At 33.0% G+C, this 25,892-nt stretch overlaps 1 long non-coding RNA gene across 2 annotated transcripts; it reads left to right on the top strand.

Moving 5' to 3' along the window:
* Positions 1-21,246: 21,246 nt before the first annotated feature.
* LOC127721614 (uncharacterized) lies at positions 21,247-22,961 on the top strand. 2 transcript variants are annotated; one of them, XR_007991342.1, is made up of 2 exons: positions 21,247-21,266; positions 22,814-22,961. It is a non-coding gene; the product is annotated as an uncharacterized LOC127721614 (long non-coding RNA). The 2 variants fall into 2 exon arrangements; XR_007991341.1 differs by lacking the exon at positions 21,247-21,266 and adding an exon at positions 22,003-22,036.
* The last annotated feature ends 2,931 nt before the right edge of the window (positions 22,962-25,892 follow it).

The raw sequence follows: 25,892 nt of genomic DNA, 5'->3' as shown, positions 1-25,892 counted from the left end.
AAAATCTTAATCATCCTAGTCCTTCTTGTCGGTTGTTAAGGAAAATAAATTTCCTTAGCAACCAAGGAAAAATTTACCTCAAAATGACAAAATTTCAATCATGAACAGCTCATTTATTATTTCAGATAGCTTTAAATAGCTTATCATTAAATGGACAACAGAATATGCTTGATAAAAATATATTTATTCAAGTAAATCACATACGGTGACATACAGTATAGAATATTAGAGCTAATAGCTATTTTAGGTACTGTGGATCTTAGGCAAAAAGAGTCAAATTTTACCAAATTTGGTCCCTAAAATATTTTTTTGCAGAAATATAGCCAAAACATGACTCACTAGACTTAAAGATTAGGTATTTAGCTAATCATTAATGAAAAAATATCTCCGGGTAAACATATTTTAAATTACTGGCGGATAATTCAAATTGGGTCATATTAGGGGATGTAAACCGTTCATTTAGGCCAATTTTACATATCTTTGCTTTCATACCAGACAATTTCCACCATATAAACCAACTAACATGTTATATTGATGTTGGTGTTTGTTGAATATGTTTGTTCAAATGACTGACCTATGTGTATATAAAAAAAAGAAGATTTTTTTTTTTTGCACAAAAAGTTAGTAAAGAATTTTTGAATGGTTACTTCTAATGATGTTCTTTAAATACAGGGATAAACCAAATTGGTTCATTACGAGGTTCATTATATTTATGGAAATTTTGGGTTTTATGTTAAAAATTTAGGATTTTGAGAATCATTTTATTTTACAGAGTATACTTTGAGTAATTAAGGAACAACTCTTTTGAATCAAAGTTGAACCTATAACTTGGTATTTTGTTTTCTTCAATTCAATTTAAAGTAAAGGTTAGAGGACAAAATATTACATTTTTGTTGAAAAACCTTAAATTTGGGATAAAGTGTACTTTAGGCAGATGCTTATTTTAATATCATGATTAGTTTCGCATGTATTCAAGTTATTTTTAATAAATGTGTCCCACTTAAAATTGTTTGGACTATAAATCATTTTGTTTTGAAGGTTTGAGTCAATACCCATTTAGTTTCACATCAATATATGTATCATGATACATACACATGATACAGTTGTAAAGAGATTTTTAAACAATATATTTAATAAACACTTTCTTATTTTAAATCAGATATACTCAGATTATTAAAATATGTGTTCATCTTTAAAATTACAAGAATAAGAAAAATGAGACGGCAATGCAGTGCTTAGGCCAAAATTAATACATTGGTCTATATATATGCAAAATACTTTTATTAAAATGACTAATATGTCAGACTAAACTCAAAGGCAGTCAGAAAATTTCTATCTTCTTGAGCAAATTGTTGTCAGCCAATCTTTCAAAGAGCAAAATACTACAATAGAAAATTCCAATCACAATCCAACTCTTTGAAAATTGATACAATGCATATGAAATGTGAAAAAAATTAGGTTAACAGGAATATAACTGGGAATTTCTTATAGTATTTCACTTTCCTTGCTTAGATATTTATTTTCATGAGGTAATGGGAATCGGGAATTTTCAAGCTCTGGACATATGTTAGCCAATGAAAGATAAAAGATAGACTTTTTAACACAAAATCTAAAAGACATGATTATATGCAAGAAAAGATTTTAATTTGCTCATTGTTGCTGAATTCTATCACAGAAGAAAAAAAGTCCACCTCAATGTTCAAAAGGCTGGTTATAGTACTTATTTGGGATATATTGATAGGGCAAACTTTTAAATATAAAATACAGCCTTTGCACATGTTGCAATTTTAAAAGTAATAATAGAAAACAGACAATGTATTCAACAAAATATTGAGATCAGTCACCACAGGTTCATGTGTTTATTAATGCATTAATGTTAGCCATTACTTCTTGTATGATAATTGATGTTTCATTTTCTAATTTAAAAGCTATTCCATCATTATATTTGGTGTTTATCTGTCATGAATAAAGAGAGATGTAACTAGCAATATGTTGTGGAACGAGAAATCTGCACGCCATTTCTTTTGGTCTATGGCAAAGGTGACATGAGCCTTCCTGGATTTCTGAGCCCACTCTTTCATCAGTTGATTTGTGTTTGTTGTTTCCTCAGCATTCAAACTCAAGTTGAAACAAGTACCAACAGTCTGGGTTACCTTCAGTGCATATAAGTTTTTGTATGTGTCACTGGTAGATTTACATTTTGATTGGAAGTGATAGTTCCCAATGATGATGTGGTCATTTAAAGATGTATGCTTTAGAAAGCTTCTGGTACATCAAGAAACTGTGCAATATAAATTCCACAACTGTTTTCTGAATTACTGATGACAGCAATGTCATCTCCAGAAATATCCAGTTCAATGCATTCCTGTTGAAAAATTTCTTGATGTTTTATCGGTTGTTATTTCATATCACTGAATGCTAAATTCTCTGATCTTGTTGCAATCTCTAGGTTCATGGTGAAAGTTTGGCGTGGATTTGTCACTTTGCTCATTGGAATAGTCATTCCTAAAAAATAACAAGGAAAGATGATAACATTAATATTCTGGAAAAAAGGAAGGTGACAGTGAGCAGCAAGGAAAGTCTCTTAACTACTTTTCTGTATTACAGTCAAACCTGCTTAAGAAACCATCAGTATTAAGCAAAAACCTGTATTATAAGATCCCTCTGTAGTACATTTCATAAAGATTGAACCTGTATATTAAAAGACCACCTGTCTTTAGAGCCAAAATTTTTGCTCTTCCTTAAGTGGTCTCTTTAAACAGGTTTTACAAAATCCTGGACTCAAATGGCGAAGTAATTTTTATACTGTAAATTTGAAAAACTTTATATTGCACTGTTATATTATTGGATAAATTCAGATAGAACAATAATTTAAACTCACATTTTTACTTTTCTAACGTATTCTTTGTAATAACAGTTATGTAAGTAATGAAATGGTTTTTGTTATAAATGATTTTTGATTTTGGTGCACTTTTACATTTATCTGTTTAAGCCCCTGACTTGTCTGTCCCTTCTTACGTCTGTACATCCCAATATTTGTTTCAGTTTTTCACCTTTTATGGTTTGCAGCAACCAAATGTTATGAAGTTCCTACACAACGATTATTAACACAAAACACTTATCAAGTTCTAATTTAGGTGTTGTTTCATTTACCATTCATGAGTTATGCCCCTTTATAATGTTATATTCAAGCATGCACATCTGTGTTACTGTGAAATTCTCAGTTTCAAAGGAGAAGATTTTTTATAAAAGTTAATGTAGCAGGCCAGGTGAGCTAAAAATGGAAATGATCTCAAAACTTAAGCAAAGTCCCATAAAAGCGCCTGTCCTTCCCCCCTCCCCCCCTCCCAAATAAAAAAAAATCTGCATCTGGTTATTGCTGCACAGTAAAATCTCACTGATGCATTGTATATCTGTTTCTGTTCTCGTTTACCTCCTCATTGAAACACAAAATAGCATGTCATGACCATGTTCACGATGCTTTTTAAACAAGTGAAGGAGCTAGAATATCAATTTGTTAAGTTTATTGTTTTTTTCCTCATATGCTTAACTATTTTTTCATTGTTACAAAATGGGTATTCCTCTCTCAATAATCGTCCTGAACATGCATGGAATATTAATGATATTTGCAACTGGACGATAAGCAACCAACAATCAATGTCAACAAAATACAGATAAAAAGAATTTGCTGTGAAGGAGGTAGAATATCAATTTGTGGTTAAGTTTATTGTTTTTTTCCTCATATGCTTAACTTTTTTTCTCATTGTTACAAAATTGGTATTCCTCTCTCAATATTCTTTCTGAACATGTATGGAATATTCATGATATTTGCAACTGGCCGTTAAGCAACCAACAATCAATCTCAACAAAATACAGATAAAAAGAATTAGTTGTGGAGAAGCATATAAATTTGGATACATAAATTCCATATATTGATGATCAATGGTGATGCTAGAGTATTACTTAACGTAAATGGGAAGTTTGAAAATTAAAATCATCACATCTGTAATAAATTTTTTATTGTGATCTACCAGCAGTCTTGATTTGAAAGTAAATGTCTAAGAATGAAGCAGGAATAATCGGTGTCATTTGTTTAGTGTCTTTAATTTCAAGCTTTCTAGTCTAGGATATATATATGAGTTATGAAAAATTGCTGAATCAGAATCAATTATTGTTATTGTTACATTATATATAAATTTTAAATGGCAAAATTAAAAGACTATAATTGATATTAAAGCATGAATAAATATTTTTCTCTAACATACATTTTCTATCTGTCTTTCATCTGTAGAATCTTTTTCATGTTCAATGTGCTGTTGAGACAAAAGTTTTTGTAAACAATTTCTGTAAATAGCTGAAAAATAAATGGTCAAATGAATGTGTTACAAATGTACACTCATTGACTTTGATCGATATCTTTTAAATAAAAGTAAAATACAGAAAACAAGATCAAGGAACCTAATTATTGGGTTAAAATTGGCAACAAATAATTTGCTTTTTATCGGAACCAAAAGTAAACTGATATCATATTATTACAAATTCACATCATTTGATTATCAAACAATTGTTAAAATAAACCCTTCGGGTAACTGTAGACCCCAATGAGACAGACCAAGTAATTTAAAATAGAACAGTGTTGGCACTTTGGCATTACATAATTGTAGATACATAAATATCTATATTTAGTTGAAATAATCGGAGATAATCAGCGAGTGTAAATTAATCAATATGAAAATATGTAAACAATTATAATACGGTAATATTCTTTTTAATGACCATGTGATGATTCTTTTATAACTGAATTTGATTAATTTTGATTAATTTGATATAACTGCAAACCATGTTATTTACAAAGTTTGAATTTGAGGAAATATATTTGGAAATTTTTGTAAAGTGTTACTAGTACTTGTTCTGTCTCACTGAGCTCTACAGTAATCCCGAGGGTTTATACATTACAAGATAAGCTTGGGTTTAAATGTGCCCCCCCCCCCCCCCCCCCATTTTTTTACCTTTACCTTTCTACTTGGTGTCAATCCCTGCTAAAATTGTCATGTCCTAAATCTACGACTACTTGCCTTCCTTTTTTCACAGTTTTAAAGAGAGGGGTGCACTCGAAAGTAGAGACAGAGAGTATCCAACTGTGACCCTTGTATAATATATCCCGTCGGATCGGTCGGTACTGTACTTTTACTCTCACAACAGGAAGGGGAAACCCCTATATAGTTCTTTAGGGCAATTACAGAATATTTCATTTGAGGAAGATGAATATATATATAATATATATATAAACAAATAATTCTTACGTGTTCCAACTGGCAAAACATATCCAGCATGTTTGTGGACAAGAAGAACCTGGTCGATGTTAAGTTTCCGGTCTGATGTTATCGAGGCTGTTATGCCTTATGGGTGTTCTCTTGCTCCTTGACAGTTTCTCAAAAGTTATGTTCATTGATCACATCTAGAACTTCACAAGTGGTTTTTCTTTTTCTGAGCTCTATTAGGCTTTCAATATGTTTCAGATGACGGTTACACAATTTATTAAGTAAATTTCTGTCAAACGTATACCTTGTGTTTCATAGTTGAAAGTTTTCAGTACTCAGAGTTTCAATATGATATTTCAGTGTAATAAATGTCACAAATTATGTCCGCAAATTGTTTAACAAATGGACAGGCAACATTCATAATTCAGTATGTCACTATCTGTGGAATATTTCAATGATAATTGTTGTAAAGCTGTCAAACAATGAATAGTGATCCAGAAATAGTATAATCAAGTTGTCTGCTGGAATGTTACTGCTACATTTTTTTCTATCTCCTGAACGAAGATTTTCAAAAAGGGGAAATAACTCATTTTTCAAAATTACATCCAGATTAGTTTGAGCATGAAATTTTTGATTTCTGGAATATGTAATATGATATAATTACCCTCAATACATTTAAAATAGTTTTTTTCATAAGAAAGGACTATTTTATCATGAAAATATTCTGATAAAATATTTATTTGTAAATAGAACCTAAATAAAAGGAAATTTCAGGGTAAATTACAATGACTAGTATTTCTCTATTGGCAATTTTCTGCAACATTTACCCAAAAAAATTTTTGCAGCAATTTGTTGACAAAACATCCATAATTCTAAATTTTATAGTCTTTTATGTGAGGATTTCTGCGTTTTCGGTAAAACCGGATGTAAAAAATGACAAAAATCATGCCGATTTTTGTGTTAAGTGGACCACATTATGTACCAAAAAACTGTTTTTATTCGAAAAATTTGTCAGTTAGCAGTTTAAATGATTGAAATCTTCTCTTATACCTATGAAAATAACAAAAAATGATATGCTTTATCTCATTTTTACCATAACATACAATGTTAGCCATTTCTCCTTGCTATACTAAATTAAACATATGATGTCACGTTGTTTCCATGGCAACCAGACTATACAGATTTTTTTTATTGATTTTGTTTTAATTTGATTGTTAATTTGGACCATTTAAACTTAAAAAAAAGTAATCGAAAAAAAAAAACCTGGCCAAAATTTTTCATATTTGGTCGATTATTACAGAGAATTGATGTTCTATAATTATCTATAAAAAGTCGTCAAATCTTGTATTTTTATTTTATATAGTTATCAAGAAAGAAAGTGGCAAAAATGAATATTTAGTGTAAAATATAGTAAAATAATCAATAAAGAAAGTGACCCATTTTAAGTTATATCTAATACAATTATCTTTAAACAGTAGTTGAATCTTGTAAAATGAAATATAATTATCAATAAAAAAATTGGCCGATTGAAAGTTACATCTAATAAAATAATCTGTAAAACATGGTCTATTTCAGGTACCATCGAATAAATTATCTATAAAAAGTGGTTGAATCTTTTAAACTAAGATTATCCATTAAAAGAAAGTGGTCAATTTAAGGTAACATATTTTACAATTATCAAAAAAATGGTCAAATTTACTGTAAAATGTCGTAAAATTATCAATAAAACAGTGGCCGGTTTAAGGTTACAACTTATATAATTATCTACAAATTATGGTCGATTTAATGTAACATCCTGTACACTTATTCATAAAAGGCGGTCGATTTACGGTTACATCTAATACATGATCTATACATAGAGGTTGAATCTGGTAAAATGTAATAATATAATCAATAAAGAAAGTGGCCGATTAAAGGTTACATCCAATGCAATTATCTAGAAAAAGTGACTAATTTAAAGTTACATTTTATTTTTATTTTGTTTTATTTACAATATTTATATAGTGCATTATCTAATTAAGATTACTCTAAGCACTTAACATAAAACAATCAATGCAGGTAAAAAAGGTGTTAAAACATAAAAACAATCCAATGCAATAAAAATGAAATAAAATTTTGAACATATATAAAAAGGAAACAGATCAGTTAAAAAAATTAAAAGATCTTAATAATCTTAATAAAGAGGTATTTACTCCAACGAAAAAAAAAAACAAAGATAAAAAGTCATTGTCAGTATAAAAAGTTAAATATAATCAACTAAAGCGAGTCTAAAATAATGGGTTTTCCAATTTTTCTTAAAAAGTTCGATGGAATGTTTATGTCTTTAATGGGTAGGAAGATTGTCCCATGGGCTCGCAGTAGCTTTGTCGAAACGTCTTTCTCTATAAATTTTGTTGTACAAGTTTCATTGCATTTTCCGATCTAAGAGATCTTGATCAACGGGATCCAATGAAGTGACAAAAAGACTGGTGTTATATGATGGTGTTTCGTGGTACGTGTAACAAGCCTAGCTGCCGTATTCTGTACTAATGCAATAATCTAGAAAAAATTCTGTACTTATGCAATAATCAAGAAAAAATATCGAATTAAATGTAAAATATAGTAAAATTATTGATAAAGTAGGTGGCCGATTTAAGGTTGCATCTTATATAATAATAAAAGAAAACGTGATCGAACTGATTATAAAATATGAAATAATCAATAAAGTAACAGATTTAAGGTTACATATTAAACATTTCTCTATAAAAAGTGGTAGAATCCTGTAATATGGTATTTAATTGTCAATAAAGAAAGTTGTCATTTAAAGATTTCATGTGAAACAATAAAAATGGTCGATTTTAGGTAACATCTAAGACATTAACTATAAAAAGAGGTTGAATCTTGTAAAATCAAATAGAATAAATAAAATTTACCAATTGAGCAATGACTGGTTTAAGGTCATATTTAAACAATTATCTATAACATATGGTCGATTTTATGTTATATCTATAAAAAGTTGTCGAATCTTGTAAAATGTATTTGAATTATAAATAAAGAAAGTGACCGAATTTAAGGATATATCTAATACAATTATCTATAAAAGTATTATATTTAAGGTCACGTCTTATACAATTATCTAAAAAAAAAGTCGAATTAAAAGTTACATTTTATTATCAAAAAATAGTCAAATTTACTTTAAAATATGAAATATATATATATATATATATATATATAAAGCAGTGGCATATTAAAAGTTATATGTAATACAAATATCTAGATAATGTTGTAGTTATAAGGTTACACCTAATACAACTATCTAAAAAGATTGTTCGAAATTATTGTAAAAATGTAGTAAAATAATCATTAAAGAAAGTGACCGATTATAGGTTACATCTAATACAATCATCTGTAAGAAATGGTCACATCTAATTGTTAAAAAAAATGGTAATAGTTACTGTTAAATGAGGTAAAATTTTCAACAAAGCAGTGGATAGTTAAAAGTTACTTCTAATAAAAATATCTATAAAATGTGGTAGATTTACGGTTAAATCTTATACAGCTATCAATAAAATGTGGTCGAATTTATTGTAAAATATAGGTAAAAAACAATAAAGAAAGTGAACGGTTTGAGGTTTCATCTAATACAATTATCTTTATAATGTGGTCGAATCTTGTAAATTGTAATAGAATAAGTAATAAATCAGTGGCTTATCGAAGGCTACATCTTATACAATTATCTATGAAAAATGTTCGATTTAAGATTACAACCAATACAATTGTCTAAAAACAGATGATCGATTCAAGGTCACATCTAATACAGTTATCATAAAGTGGTCAATTTTACTCAAAAACTTGGCAAAATAATCAAAAACATTAGCTCGAAGAAGATTACATCTAATACAATTATCTATAAAATGTGGTAGATTTAAGGTCACATCTAATACAATTATCTTTGAAGATTGGTACAATTCTTTAAAATGTGAAATAATTATGAATAGAGACCGTTGCCGATTAAACTGCTAATGGATGCCGTAGGAGGTCGACCGGAATTTTTAGCGATGATTTCTTGGCATGTAACAGATAGAAAACTCAGGGTAAACATTCATAGAACCGAGACAAGGGGCAGTGGCATATATTTCATGTATATTTTGAACACAAAGAGGATTACCCCAGTACCCTTTGCCAAAAATAATCTTCTTTTTCTTCTATTTGCCAACGGACTTTATGTTATGAATTGTAGTTTCACTTTCCATATTCGGTATTTATTCTAATTTAAGCTCCACGTAGTAAAAATCACGTGATTCAGGAATATAGTATCTTGGAGTTAGACTATTTCTTTCTTTTCGGGCGGGGACTCCAAGCAATCAACATGCATGTGTATAACGGCACTGTAGATTTTCTTATTAAATAAAAAAAGTTGCCGGTCCGGTACATGAATGGATCGGTTAGAAATAAAAGTTTTAATTTTAATTAGATTAGAGGGTTGAAAATGGAGAGCACAAAAAAAATGGGGGGGGGGGGGGGGGGGGGGGGTGTTCCACAGGGAATATTTCCTTCTTATGAACTCTACATCTGAAAGGTTTAATTTTTTTTTTATTTAATTGAAAGAGAGAAAAACAAATGTAAGACAAATTGTGAATGGTCTTTTTCCTTTCTCCCATGCCAAGAAATTGCCTCCGTTGAAATTTTGCAAACATCCCATAGAGCAAATTACATGGATGATTAATTTTGACCATTTGGTATATGGCTGTGTTTTAAGTGAGACGTACACGCGGGTCATAAATTAATTTATTGAATGAAATCAAATCTTTAACTACTAATGGATGCCGTAGGAGGTCGACAGGAATTTTTAGCAATGATTTCTTGGCATGTAACAGAGAGAAAACTCAGGGTAAACATTCATAGAACCGAGACAAGTGGCAGTGGCAAATGTTTCATGTATATTTTGAACACAAAGAGGATTACCCCGGTACCCTTTGTCAAAAATAATCTTCTTTTTCTTCTATTTGCCAACGGACTTTATGTTATGAATTGTAGTTTCACTTTCCATATTCGGTATTTATTCTAATTTAAGCTCCACGTATTCATGTATATAGTATCTTTGAGTTAGACTATTTCTTTCTTTTCGGGCGGGGACTCCAAGCAATCGTCATGCATGTGTATAACGGCACTGTAGATTTTCTTAGTAAATAAAAAAAGTTGCAAGTCCGGTACATGAATGGATCGGTTAGAAATCAAAGTTTAAATTTTGATTAGATTAGAGGGTTGAAAATAGAGAGCACAAAAAAAGGGGGGATGGGGGTGTTCCACAGGGAATATTTCCTTCTTATGAACTCTACATCTGAAAGATTAATTTTTTTTTATTTAATTGAAAGAGAGAAAAACAAATGTAAGACAAATTGTGAATGGTCTTTCTTCCTTTCTCCCATGCCAAGAAATTGCATCCGTTGAAATTTTGCAAACATCCCATAGAGCAAATTACATGGATGATTAATTTTGACCATTTGGTATATGGCTGTGTTTTAAGTGAGACGTACACGCGGGTCATAAATTAATTTATTGAATGAAATCAAATCTTCAACTACTAATGGATGCCGTAGGAGGTCGACCGGAATTTTTAGCGATGATTTCTTGGCATGTAACAGATAGAAAACTCAGGGTAAACATTCATAGAACCGAGACAAGGGGCAGTGGCATATATTTCATGTATATTTTGAACACAAAGAGGATTACCCCGGTACCCTTTGCCAAAAATAATCTTCTTTTTCTTCTATTTGCCAACGGACTTTATGTTATGAATTGTAGTTTCACTTTCCATATTCGGTATTTATTCTAATTTAAGCTCCACGTAGGAAAAATCACGTGATTCAGGAATATAGTATCTTGGAGTTAGACTATTTCTTTATTTTCGGGCGGGGACTCCAAGCAATCAACATGCATGTGTATAACGGCACTGCAGATTTTCTTATTAAATAAAAAAAGTTGCCGGTCCGGTACACGAATAGATCGGTTAGAAATCAAAGTTTCAATTTTAATTAGATTAGAGGGTTGAAAATAGAGAGCACAAAAAAAGGGGGGGGGGGGGTGGGGGGGGGGGGTGTGTTCCACAGGGAATATTTCCTTCTTATGAACTCTACATCTGAAAGGTTTTTTTTTTTTTATTTAATTGAAAGAGAGAAAAACAAATGTAAGACAAATTGTGAATGGTCTTTCTTCCTTTCTCCCATGCCAAGAAATTGCCTCCGTTGAAATTTTGCAAACATCCCATAGAGCAAATTACATGGATGATTAATTTTGACCATTTGGTTGGTATATGGCTATGTTTTAAGTAAGACGTACACGCGGGTCATAAATTAATTTATTGAATGAAATCAAATCTTTAACTACTAATGGATGCCGTAGGAGGTCGACAGGAATTTTTAGCGATGATTTCTTGGCATGTAACAGATAGAAAACTCAGGGTAAACATTCATAGAACCGAGACAAGGGGCAGTGGCAAATATTTCATGTATATTTTGAACACAAAGAGGATTACCCCGGTACTCTTTGCCAAAAATAATCTTCTTCTTTTTCTTCCATTTGTCAACGGATTTTATGTTATGATTTGTAGTTTCACTTTCCATATTCGGTATTTATTCTAATTTAAGCTCCACGTATTCAGGTATATAGTATCTTGGAGTTAGACTATTTCTTTCTTTTCGGGCGGGGACTCCAAGGAATCAACATGCATGTATATAACGGCACTGTAGATTTTCTTATTAAATAAAAAAAGTTGCCGGTCCGGTACATGCATGGATCGGTTAGAAATCAAAGTTTTAATTTCAATTAGATTAGAGGGTTGAAAATGGAGAGCACAAAAAAAAGGGGGGTGGGGGTGTTCCACAGGGAATATTTCCTTCTTATGAACTCTACATCTGAAAGGTTTTTTTTTTTTTTTATTTAATTGAAAGAGAGAAAAACAAATGTTAGACAAATCGTGAATGGTCTTTCTTCCTTTCTCCCATGCCAAGAAATTGCCTCCGTTGACATTTTGCAAACATCCCATAGAGCAAATTACATGGATGATTAATTTTGACCTTTTGGTATATGGCTGTGTTTTAAGTGAGACGTGCACGCGGGTCATAAATTAATTTATTGAATGAAATCAAATCTTTAACTACTAATGAATGCCGTAGGAGGTCGACCGGAATTTTTAGCGATGATTTCTTGGCATGTAACAGATAGAAAACTCAGGGTAAACATTCATAGAACCGAGACAAGGGGCAGTGGCAAATATTTCATGTATATTTTGTACAAAAGAGGATTACCCCGGTACCCTTTGCCAAAAATAATCTTCTTTTTCTTCTATTTGCCAACGGACTTTTTGCTATGAATTGTAGTTTCACTTTCCATATTCGGTATCTATTCTAATTTAAGCTCCACGTATTCAGGTATATAGTATCTTGGAGTTAGACTATTTCTTTCTTTTCGGGCGGGGACTCCAAGCAATCAACATGCATGTGTAAAACTGCACTGTAGATTTTCTTATTAATTAAAAAAAATTGCCGGTCCGGTTTATGAATGGATCGGTTAGAAATCAAAGTTTTAATTTTAATTAGATTAGAGGGTTGAAAAAAGAGAGCACAAAAAAAAGGGGGGGGGGGGGGGGGGTTGGGGTGTTCCACAGGGAATATTTCCTTCTTATGAACTCTACATCTGAAAGGTTTAATTTTTTTTAAATTTAATTGAAAGAGAGAAAATCAAATGTAAGACAAATTGTGAATGGTCTTTCTTCCTTTCTCCCATGCCAAGAAATTGCCTCCGTTGAAATTTTGCAAACATCCCATAGAGCAAATTACATGGATGATTAATTTTGACCATTTGGTATATGGCTGTGTTTTAAGTGAGACGTGCACGCGGGTCATAAATTAATTTATTGAATGAAATCAAATCTTTAACTACTAATGGATGCCGTAGGAGGTCGACCGGAATTTTTAGCGAGGATTTCTTGGCATGTAACAGATAGAAAACTCAGGGTAAACATTCATAGAACCGAGACAAGGGGCAGTGGCATATATTTCATGTATATTTTGTACAAAAGAGGATTACCCCGGTACCCTTTGCCAAAAATAATCTTCTTTTTCTTCTATTTGCCAACGGACTTTTTGCTATGAATTGTAGTTTCACTTTCCATATTCGGTATTTATTCTAATTTAAGCTCCACGTATTCAGGTATATAGTATCTTGGAGTTAGACTATTTCTTTCTTTTCGGGCGGGGACTCCAAGCAATCAACATGCATGTGTATAACGGCACTGTAGATTTTCTTATTAATTAAAAAAAGTTGCCGGTCAGGTACATGAATGGATCGGTTAGAAATCAAAGTTTTAATTTTAATTAGATTAGAGGGTTGAAAATTGAGAGCACAAAAAAGGGGGGGGGGGTGGGGTGGGGGTGTTCCACAGGGAATATTTCCTTTTCATGAACTCTACATCTGAAAGGTTTAATTTTTTTTTTTTAATTGAAAGAGAGAAAAACAAATGTAAGACAAATTGTGAATGGTCTTTCTTCCTTTCTCCCATGCCAAGAAATTGCCTCCGTTGAAATTTTGCAAATATCCCATAGAGCAAATTACATGGATGATTAATTTTGACCATTTGGTTGGTATATGGCTGTGTTTTAAGTAAGACGTACACGCGGGTCATAAATTAATTTATTGAATGAAATCAAATCAAATCTTTAACTACTAATGGATGCCGTAGGAGGTCGACCGGAATTTTTAGCGATGATTTCTTGGCATGTAACAGAAAGAAAACTCAGGGTAAACATTCATAGAACCGAGACAAGGGGCAGTGGCAAATATTTCATGTATATTTTGAACACAAAGAGGATTTCCCCGGTACCCTTTGCCAAAAATAATCTTTTTTTTCTTCTATTTGCCAACGGACTTTATGTTATGAATTGTAGTTTCACTTTCCATATTCAGTATTTATTCTAATTTAAGCTCCACGTATTCAGGTATTTAGTATCTTGGAGTTAGACTATTTCTTTCTTTTCGGGCGGGGACTCCAAGCAATCAACATGCATGTGTATAACGGCACTGTAGATTTTCTTATTAAATAAAAAAAGTTGCCGGTCCGGTACATGAATGAATCGGTTAGAAATCAAAGTTTTAATTTTGATTAGATTAGAGGGTTGAAAATAGAGAGCACAAAAAAGGGGGCCGGGGGTGTTCCACAGGGAATATTTCTTTCTTATGAACTCTACATCTGAAAGGTTTAATTATTTTTTATTTAATTGAAAGAGAGAAAAACAAATGTAAGACAAATTGTGAATGGTCTTTCTTCCTTTCTCCCATGCCAAGAAATTGCCTCCATTGAAATTTGGCAAACATCCCATAGAGCAAATTGCATGGATGATTAATTTTGACCATTTGGTATATGGCTGTGTTTTAAGTGAGACGTACACGCGGGTCATAAATTAATTTATTGAATGAAATCAAATCTTTAACTACTAATGGATGCCGTAGGAGGTCGACCGGAATTTTTAGCGATGATTTCTTTGCATGTAACAGATAGAAAACTCAGGGTAAACATTCATAGAACCGAGACAAGGGGCAGTGGCATATATTTCATGTATATTTTGTACAAAAGAGGATTACCCCGGTACCCTTTGCCAAAAATAATCTTCTTTTTCTTCTATTTGCCAACGGACTTTATGTTATGAATTGTAGTTTCACTTTCCATATTCGGTATTTATTCTAATTTAAGCTCCACGTATTCAGGTATATAGTATCTTGGAGTTAAACTATTTCTTTCTTTTCGGGCGGGGACTCCAAGCAATCAACATGCATGTGTATAACGGCACTGTAGATTTTCTTATTAAATAAAAAAAAGTTGCCGGTCCGGTACATGAATGGATCGGTAAGAAATCAAAGTTTTAATTTTAATTAGATTAGAGGGTTGAAAATAGAGAGCACAAAAAAAAAACGGGGGGTGGGGGTGTCCCACAGGGAATATTTCCTTCTTATGAACTCTACATCTGAAAGGTTTAATTTTTTTAAACAAATGTAAGACAAATTATGAATGGTCTTTCTTCCTTTCTCCCATGCCAAGAAATTGCCTCCGTTGAAATTTTGCAAACATCCCATAGAGCAAATTATATGGATGATTAATTTTGACCATTTGGTATATGGCTGTGTTTTAAGTGAGACGTACACGCGGGTCATAAATTAATTTATTGAATGAAATCAAATCTTTAACTACTAATGGATGCCGTAGGAGGTCGACCGGAATTTTTAGCGATGATTTCTTTGCATGTAACAGATAGGAAACTCAGGGTAAACATTCATAGAACCGAGACAAGGGGCAGTGGCAAATATTTCATGTATATTTTGAACACAAAGAGGATTACCCCGGTACCCTTTGCCAAAAATAATCTTCTTTTTCTTCTATTTGCCAACGGACTTTATGTTCTGAATTCTAGTTTCACTTTACATATTCGGTATTTATTCTAATTTAAGCTCCACGTATTCAGGTATATAGTATCTTGGAATTAGACTATTTCTTTCTTTTCGGGCGGGGACTCCAAGCAATCAACATGCATGTGTATAACGGCACTGTAGATTTTCTTATTAATTATAAAAAGTAGCCGGTCCGGTACATGAATGGATCGGTTAGAAATCAAAGTTATAATTTTAATTAGATTAGAGGGTTGAAAATAGAGAGCACAAAAAAGAGGAGGGTGGGGTGGGGATGTTCCACGGGGAATATTTCCTTCTTATGAACTCTACATCTGAAAGGTTTATTTTTTTTTTATTTAATTGAAAGAGAGAAAAACAAATGTAAGACAAATTGTGAATGGTCTTTCTTCCTTTCTCCAATGCCAAGAAATTGCCTCCGTTGAAATTTTGCAAACATCCCATAGAGCAAATTACATGGATGATTAATTTTGACCATTTGGTATATAGCTGTGTTTTAAGTGAGACGTACACGTGGGTCATAAATTAATTTATTGAATGAAATCAAATCTTTAACTATTAATGGATGCCGTAGGAGGTCGACCGGAATTTTTAGCGATGATTTCTTGGCATGTAACAGATAGAAAACTCAGGGTAAACATTCATAGAACCGAGACAAGGGGCAGTGGCATATATTTCATGTATATTTTGAACACAAAGAGGATTACCCCGGTACCCTTTGCCAAAAATAATCTTCTTTTTCTTTTATTTGCCAACGGACTTTATGTTATGAATTGTAGTGTCGCTTTCCATATTCGGTATTTATTCTAATTTGAGCTCCATGAAGTAAAAATCACGTGATTCAGGAATATAGTATCTTGGAGTTAGACTATTTCTTTCTTTTCGGGCGGGGACTCCAAGCAATCAACATGCATGTGTATAACGGCACTGTAGATTTTATTATGAAATAAAAAAGTTGGCAGACCGGTACATGAATGAATCGGTTAGAAATCAAAGTTTTAATTTCAATTAGATTAGAGGGTTGAAAATAGAGAGCACAAAAAAAAAGGGGGGGGGGGGATGGGGATGTTCCACAGGGGTTATTTCTTTCTTATGAACTCTACATCTGAAAGGTTTATTTTTTTTTTATTTAATTGATAGAGAGAAAAACAAATGTAAGACAAATTGTGAATGGTCTTACTTCCTTCCTCCCATGCCAAGAAATTGCCTCCGTTGCAATTTTGCAAACATCCCATAGAGCAAATTACATGGATGATTAATTTTGACCATTTGGTATATGGCTGTATTTTAAGTGAGATGTACACGCGGGTCATAAATTAATTTATTGAATGAAATCAAATCTTAAACTACTAATGGATGCCGTAGGAGGTCGACCGGAATTTTTAGCGATGATTTCTTGGCATGTAACAGATAGAAAACTCAGGGTAAACATTCATAGAACCGAGACAAGGGGCAGTGGCATATATTTCATGTATATTTTGAACACAAAGAGGATTACCCCGGTACCCTTTGCCAAAAAAAATCTTCTTTTTCTTCTATTTGCCAACGGACTTTATGTTATGAATTGTAGTTTCACTTTACATATTCGGTATTTATTCTAATTTAAGCTCCACGTATTCAGGTATATAGTATCTTGGAATTAGACTATTTCTTTCTTTTCGGGCGGGGACTCCAAGCAATCAACATGCATGTGTATAACGGCACTGTAGATTTTCTTATTAATTATAAAAAGTAGCCGGTCCGGTACATGAATGGATCGGTTAGAAATCAAAGTTATAATTTTAATTAGATTAGAGGGTTGAAAATAGAGAGCACAAAAAAGAGGAGGGTGGGGTGGGGATGTTCCACGGGGAATATTTCCTTCTTATGAACTCTACATCTGAAAGGTTTATTTTTTTTTTATTTAATTGAAAGAGAGAAAAACAAATGTAAGACAAATTGTGAATGGTCTTTCTTCCTTTCTCCAATGCCAAAAAATTGCCTCCGTTGAAATTTTGCAAACATCCCATAGAGCAAATTACATGGATGATTAATTTTGACCATTTGGTATATAGCTGTGTTTTAAGTGAGACGTACACGTGGGTCATAAATTAATTTATTGAATGAAATCAAATCTTTAACTATTAATGGATGCCGTAGGAGGTCGACCGGAATTTTTAGCGATGATTTCTTGGCATGTAACAGATAGAAAATTCAGGGTAAACATTCATAGAACCGAGACAAGGGGCAGTGGCATATATTTCATGTATATTTTGAACACAAAGAGGATTACCCCGGTACCCTTTGCCAAAAAAAATCTTCTTTTTCTTCTATTTGCCAACGGACTTTATGTTATGAATTGTAGTTTCACTTTACATATTCGGTATTTATTCTAATTTAAGCTCCACGTATTCAGGTATATAGTATCTTAGAATTAGACTATTTCTTTCTTTTCGGGCGGGGACTCCAAGCAATCAACATGCATGTGTATAACGGCACTGTAGATTTTCTTATTAATTATAAAAAGTAGCCGGTCCGGTACATGAATGGATCGGTTAGAAATCAAAGTTATAATTTTAATTAGATTAGAGGGTTGAAAATAGAGAGCACAAAAAAGAGGAGGGTGGGGTGGGGATGTTCCACGGGGAATATTTCCTTCTTATGAACTCTACATCTGAAAGGTTTATTTTTTTTTTATTTAATTGAAAGAGAGAAAAACAAATGTAAGACAAATTGTGAATGGTCTTTCTTCCTTTCTTCAATGCCAAGAAATTGCCTCCGTTGAAATTTTGCAAACATCCCATAGAGCAAATTACATGGATGATTAATTTTGACCATTTGGTATATAGCTGTGTTTTAAGTGAGACGTACACGTGGGTCATAAATTAATTTATTGAATGAAATCAAATCTTTAACTATTAATGGATGCCGTAGGAGGTCGACCGGAATTTTTAGCGATGATTTCTTGGCATGTAACAGATAGAAAACTCAGGGTAAACATTCATAGAACCGAGACAAGGGGCAGTGGCATATATTTCATGTATATTTTGAACACAAAGAGGATTACCCCGGTACCCTTTGCCAAAAATAATCTTCTTTTTCTTTTATTTGCCAACGGACTTTATGTTATGAATTGTAGTGTCGCTTTCCATATTCGGTATTTATTCTAATTTAAGCTCCATGAAGTAAAAATCACGTGATTCAGGAATATAGTATCTTGGAGTTAGACTATTTCTTTCTTTTCGGGCGGGGACTCCAAGCAATCAACATGCATGTGTATAACGGCACTGTAGATTTTATTATGAAATAAAAAAAGTTGGCAGACCGGTTCATGAATGAATCGGTTAGAAATCAAAGTTTTAATTTCAATTAGATTAGAGGGTTGAAAATAGAGAGCACAAAAAAAAAAGGGGGGGGATGGGGATGTTCCACAGGGATAATTTCTTTCTTATGAACTCTACATCTGAAAGGTTTATTTTTTTTTTATTTAATTGATAGAGAGAAAAACAAATGTAAGACAAATTGTGAATGGTCTTACTTCCTTTCTCCCATGCCAAGAAATTGCCTCCGTTGCAATTTTGCAAACATCCCATAGAGCAAATTACATGGATGATTAATTTTGACCATTTGGTATATGGCTGTATTTTAAGTGAGATGTACACGCGGGTCATAAATTAATTTATTGAATGAAATCAAATCTTAAACTACTAATGGATGCCGTAGGAGGTCGACCGGAATTTTTAGCGATGATTTCTTGGCATGTAACAGATAGAAAACTCAGGGTAAACATTCATAGAACCGAGACAAGGGGCAGTGGCATATATTTCATGTATATTTTGAACACAAAGAGGATTACCCCGGTACCCTTTGCCAAAAAAAATCTTCTTTTTCTTCTATTTGCCAACGGACTTTATGTTCTGAATTGTAGTTTCACTTTACATATTCGGTATTTATTCTAATTTAAGCTCCACGTATTCAGGTATATAGTATCTTGGAGTTAGATTATTTCTTTCTTTTCGGGCGGGGACTCCAAGCAATCAACATGCATGTGTATAACGGCACTGTAGATTTTCTTATCAAATATAAAAAGTAGCCGGTCCGGTACATGAATGGATCGGTTAGAAATCAAAGTTATAATTTTAATTAGATTAGAGGGTTGAAAATAGAGAGCACAAAAAAGAGGAGGGTGGGGTGGGGATGTTCCACAGGGAATATTTCCTTCTTATGAACTCTACATCTGAAAGGTTTATTTTTTTTTTATTTAATTAAAAGAGAGAAAAACAAATGTAAGACAAATTGTGAATGGTCTTTCTTCCTTTCTCCCATGCCAAGAAATTGTCTCCGTTGAAATTTTGCAAACATCCCATAGAGCAAATTACATGGATGATTAATTTTGACCATTTGGTATATAGCTGTGTTTTAAGTGAGACGTACACGCGGGTCATAAATTAATTTATTGAATGAAATCAAATCTTTAACTACTAATGGATGCCGTAGGAGATCGACCGGAATTTTTAGCGATGATTTCTTGGCATGTAACAGATAGAAAGCTCAGGGTAAACATTCATGGAACCGAGACAAGGGGCAGTGGCATATAATTCATGTATATTTTGAACACAAAGAGGATTACCCCGGTACCCTTTGCCAAAAATAATCTTCTTTTTCTTCTATTTGCCAACGGACTTTATGTTATGAATTGTAGTTTCACTTTCCATATTCGGTATTTATTCTAATTTAAGCTCCACGTAGTAAAAATCACGTGATTCAGGAATATAGTATCTTGGAGTTAGACTATTTCTTTCTTTTCGGGCGGGGACTCCAAGCAATCAACATGCATGTGTATAACGGCACTGTAAATTTTATTATGAAATAAAAAAAGTTGCCGGTCCGGTACATGAATGAATCGGTTAGAAATCAAAGTTTTAATTTCAATTAGATTAGAGGGTTGAAAATAGAGAGCACAAAAAAGGGGGGGGGGGGGGATGGGGATGTTCCACAGGGATTATTTCCTTCTTATGAACTCTACATCTGAAAGGTTTATTTTTTTTATTTAATTGAAAGAGAGAAAAACAAATGTAAGACAAATTGTGAATGGTCTTTCTTCCTTTCTCCCATGCCAAGAAATTGCCTCCGTTGCAATTTTGCAAACATCCCATAGAGCAAATTACATGGATGATTAATTTTGACCATTTGGTATATGGCTGTGTTTTAAGTGAGATGTACACGCGGGTCATAAATTAATTTATTGAATGAAATCAAATCTTTAACTACTAATGGATGCCGTAGAAGATCGACCGGAATTTTTAGCGATGATTTCTTGGCATGTAACAGATAGAAAACTCAGGGTTAACATTCATAGAACCGAGACAGGGGGCAGTGGCAAATATTTCATGTATATTTTGAACACAAAGAGGATTACCCCGGTACCCTTTGCCAAAAATAATCTTTTTTTCTTCTATTTGCCAACGGACTTTATGTTCTGAATTGTAGTTTCACTTTCCATATTCGGTATTTATTCTCATTTAAGCTCCACGTCTAAATAAAAAAAGTTGGCGGTCCGGTGCATGAATGGATCGGTTAGAAATCAAAGTTTTAACTTTAATTAGATTAGAGGGTTGAAAATAGAGAGCACAAAAACAAAGGGGGGCGGGGTGTTCCACAGGGATTATTTCCTTCTTATGAACTCTACATCTGAAAGGTTTAATTTTTTTTTATTTAATTGAAAGAGAGAAAAACAAATGTAAGACAAATTGTGAATGGTCTTTCTTCCTTTCTCCCATGCCAAGAAATTGCCTCCGTTGAAATTTTGCAAACATCCCATAGAGCAAATTACATGGAAGATTAATTTTGACCATTTGGTATATGGCTGTGTTTTAAGTGAGAAGTACACGCGGGTCATCAATTAATTTATTGAAAGAAATCAAATCTTAAACTACTAATGGATGCCGTAGGAGGTCGGCCGGAATTTTTAGCGATGATTTCTTGGCATGTAACAGATAGAAAACTCAGGGTAAACATTCATAGAACCGAGACAAGGGGCAGTGGCAAATTTTTCATGTATATTTTGAAAACAAAGAGGATTACCCCGGTACCCTTTGCCAAAAATAATCTTCTTTTTCTTCTATTTGCCAACGGACTTTATGTTCTGAATTGTAGTTTCACTTTCCATATTCGGTATTTATTCTAATTTAAGCTCCACGTATTCAGGTATATAGTATCTTGGAGTTAGACTATTTCTTTCTTTTCGGGCGGGGACTCCAAGCAATCAACATGCATGTGTATAACGGCACTGTAGATTTTCTTATTACATAAAAAAGAGTTGCCGGTCCGGTACATGAATGGATCGGTTAGAAATCAAAGTTTTAATCTTAATTAGATTAGAAGGTTGAAAATAGAGAGCACAAACAAAAAAAGGGAGGGGGATGGGGGTGTCCCACAGGGATTATTTCCTTCTTATGAACTCTACATCTGAAAGGTTTAATTTTTTTTAATTTAATTGAAAGAGAGAAAAACAAATGTAAGACAAATTGTGAATGGTCTTTCTTCCTTTCTCCCATGCCAAGAAATTGCCTCCGTTGAAATTTTGCAAACATCCCATAGAGCAAATTACATGGTTGATTAATTTTGACCATTTGGTATATGGCTGTGTTTTAAGTGAGATGTACACGCGGGTCATAAATTAATTTATTGAATGAAATCAAATCTTTAACTACTAATGGATGCCGTAGGAGGTCGACCGGAATTTTTAGCGATGATTTCTTGGCATGATACAGATAGAAAACTCAGGGTTAACATTCATAGAACCGAGACAAGGGGCAGTGGCAAATATTTCATGTATATTTTGAACACAAAGAGGATAACCCCGGTACCCTTTGCCAAAAATAATCTTGTTTTTCTTCTATTTGCCAACGGACTTTATGTTATGAATTGTAGTTTCACTTTCCATATTCGGTATTTATTCTAATTTAAGCTCCAAGTATTCAGGTATATAGTATCTTGGAGTTAGACTATTTCTTTCTTTTCGGGCGGGAACTCCAAGCAATCAACATGCATGTGTATAACAGCACTGTAGATTTTCTTATTAAATAAAAAAAGTTGCCGGTCCGGTACATAAATGGATCGGTTAGAAATCAAAGTTTTAATTTTAATTAGATTAGAGGGTTGAAAATAGAGAGCACAAAAAAAGGGGGGGAGGTGGGGGTGTTCCACAGGGAATATTTCCTTCTTATGAACTCTACATCTGAAAGGTTTAATTTTTTTTTATTTAATTGAAAGAGAGAAAAACAAATGTAAGACAAATTGTGAATGGTCTTTCTTCCTTTCTCCAGTAACAGATAGAAAACTCAGGGTAAACATTCATAGAACCGAGACAAGGGGCAGTGGCAAATATTTCATGTATATTTTTAACACAAAGAGGATTACCCCGGTACCCTTTGCCAAAAATAATCTTCTTTTTCTTCTATTTGCCAACGGACTATATGTTATGAATTGTAGTTTCACTTTCCATATTCGGTATTTATTCTAATTTAAGCTCCACGTAGTAAAAATCACGTGATTCAGGAATATAGTATCTTGGAGTTAGACTATTTCTTTCTTTTCGGGAGGGGTCTCCAAGCAATCAACATGCATGTGTATAACGGCACTGTAGATTTTCTTATTAAATAATAAAAGTTGCCGGTCTGGTACATGAATGGATCGGTAAGAAATCAAAGTTTTAACTTTAATTAGATTAGAGGGTTGAAAATAGAGAGCACAAAAAAGGGGGTGGGGTGAGGGTGTTCTACAGGGAATATTTCCTTCTAATGAACTCTACATCTGAAAGGTTTATTTATTTTTTTTATTTAATTGAAAGAGAGAAAAACAAATGTAAGACAAATTGTGAATGGTCTTTCTTCCTTTCTCCCATGCCAAGAAATTGCCTCCGTTGAATTTTTGCAAACATCCCATAGAGCAAATTACATGGATGATTAATTTTGACCATTTGGTATATGGCTGTGTTTTAAGTGAGATGTACACGCGGGTCATAAATTAATTTATTGAATGAAATCAAATTTTTAACTACTAATGGATGCCGTAGGAGGTCGACCGGAATTTTTAGCGATGATTTCTTGGCATGTAACAGATAGAAAACTCAGGGTTAACATTCATAAAACCGAGACAAGGGGCAGTGGCAAATATTTCATGTATATTTTGAACACAAAGAGGATTACCCCGGTACCCTTTGCCAAAATAATCTTTTTTTTCTTCTATTTGCCAACGGACTTTATGTTCTGAATTGTAGTTTCACTTTCCATATTCGGTATTTATTCTAATTTAAGCTCCACGTATTCAGGTATATAGTATCTTGGAGTTAGACTATTTCTTTCTTTTCGGGCGGGGACTCCAAGCAATCAACATGCATGTGTATAACGGCACTGTAGATTTTCTTATTAAATAAAAAAAAGTTGCCGGTCCGGTACATGAATGGATCGGTTAGAAATCAAAGTTTTAATTTTAATTAGATTAGAAGGTTGAAAATAGAGAGCACAAAAAAAAGGGAGGGGGATGGGGGTGTCCCACAGGGAATATTTCTTTCTTATGAACTCTACATCTGAAAGGTTTAATTTTTTTTTTATTTTATGTAAGAGAGAAAAACAAATGTAAGACAAATTGTGAATGGTCTTTCTTCCTTTCTCCCATGCCAAGAAATTGCCTCCGTTGAAATTTTGCAAACATCCCATAGAGCAAAGTACATGGATGATTAATTTCGACCATTCGGTATATGGCTGTGTTTTAAGTGAGACGTACACGCGGGTCATAAATTACTTTTATGAATTAAATCAAATCTTTAACTACTAATGGATGCCGTAAGAGGTCGACCGGAATTTTTAGCGATGATTTCTTGGCATGTAACAGATAGAAAACTCAGGGTAAACATTCATAGAACCGAGACAAGGGGCAGTGACATATATTTGATGTATATTTTGAACACAAAGAGGATTACCCCGGTACCCTTTGCCAAAAATAATCTTCTTTTTCTTTTATTTGCCAACGGACTTTATGTTATGAATTGTAGTTTCACTTTCCATATTCGGTATTTATTCTAATTTAAGCTCCACGTAGTAAAAATCACGTGATTTAGGAATATAGTATCTTGGAGTTGGACTATTTCTTTCTTTTCGGGCGGGGACTCCAAGCAATCAACATGCATGTGTATAACGGCACTGTAGATTTTCTTATTAAATAATAAAAGTTGCCGGTCTGGTACATGAATGGATCGGTTAGAAATCTGACAGTTTCTATCCGACTGATTTAAATAGAAAAGGATGTGCGATATACTGTATATCTAGGTTGATGGAAATATCATAAGATTCTATATTTTTGTCCAGTTTCCAATGTCAAAATAATTTAAATGAGAAGATATTTACCTCAAAGGTTCATTTTCCAACGATGCTGAAATGTTTAATGTTATAAAACTAACACCTCGTTCAAATAAGATGCAAATACATGAAAGCTGAACGGATAATCTATCCTGCTTGAACTACTGATGTCATGCAACAATCATTTTTCAATTGTGGCATCAGATATTTTGTATTGTGACGTCAAAATTTTACAGGAACCTGGGTGATGTCCAGTAATGGCAGACAAATAGCAATAAGGTGTATAGGAAAACATGACCTAACATCTCGTTTATATAAGATGCAAATACATGGAAGCTGAATGGTTGGATGTGTTCAATATGAAAATAACAGTTAAAAGGTCAAAATCACAAAACAGCCGTTGGACTATGAGTATTACTTTAGAGCAAGTTTAGGGGGAAATGGGTCGTAGAGGGGGTCAAATAGTGTTCAATGGAAGCAAATGCTCTTTAAATTATGCGTGTTTCAAAAATTGAGTAAAAATTACAGGGAAAGTTGGGTCATCTTTTCAGACTTAAGTCAAATAATGACTAATGTATGAGGGGGCGGACAGGGTAAAGGGAGACATTCTATGTTTTTATACGACCGCAAAAAATTTTGAGGTCGTATATTGGTATCACGTCGTCGTCGTCGTCGATGTCCGAAGACATTTGGTTTCTGGACAATAACTTTAGTATGAGTAAATAGACATCTATGAAATTACAACACAAGGTTTATAACCACAAAAGGAAAGTTGGGATTGATTTTGGGGGTGATGGTCTTAACAGTTTAGGAATAAGGCGCCAAAAAAGGGCCAAAATAAGCATTTTTTCTAGTT

The sequence above is a fragment of the Mytilus californianus genome, unplaced genomic scaffold (genome assembly GCF_021869535.1).
Source record: "Mytilus californianus isolate M0D057914Y unplaced genomic scaffold, xbMytCali1.0.p SCAF_12, whole genome shotgun sequence".
NCBI classification, from domain to species: domain Eukaryota; kingdom Metazoa; phylum Mollusca; class Bivalvia; order Mytilida; family Mytilidae; genus Mytilus; species Mytilus californianus.
Note: the sequence above shows the minus strand (reverse complement) of the source record. Positions and strands in the feature narration are given on the sequence as shown.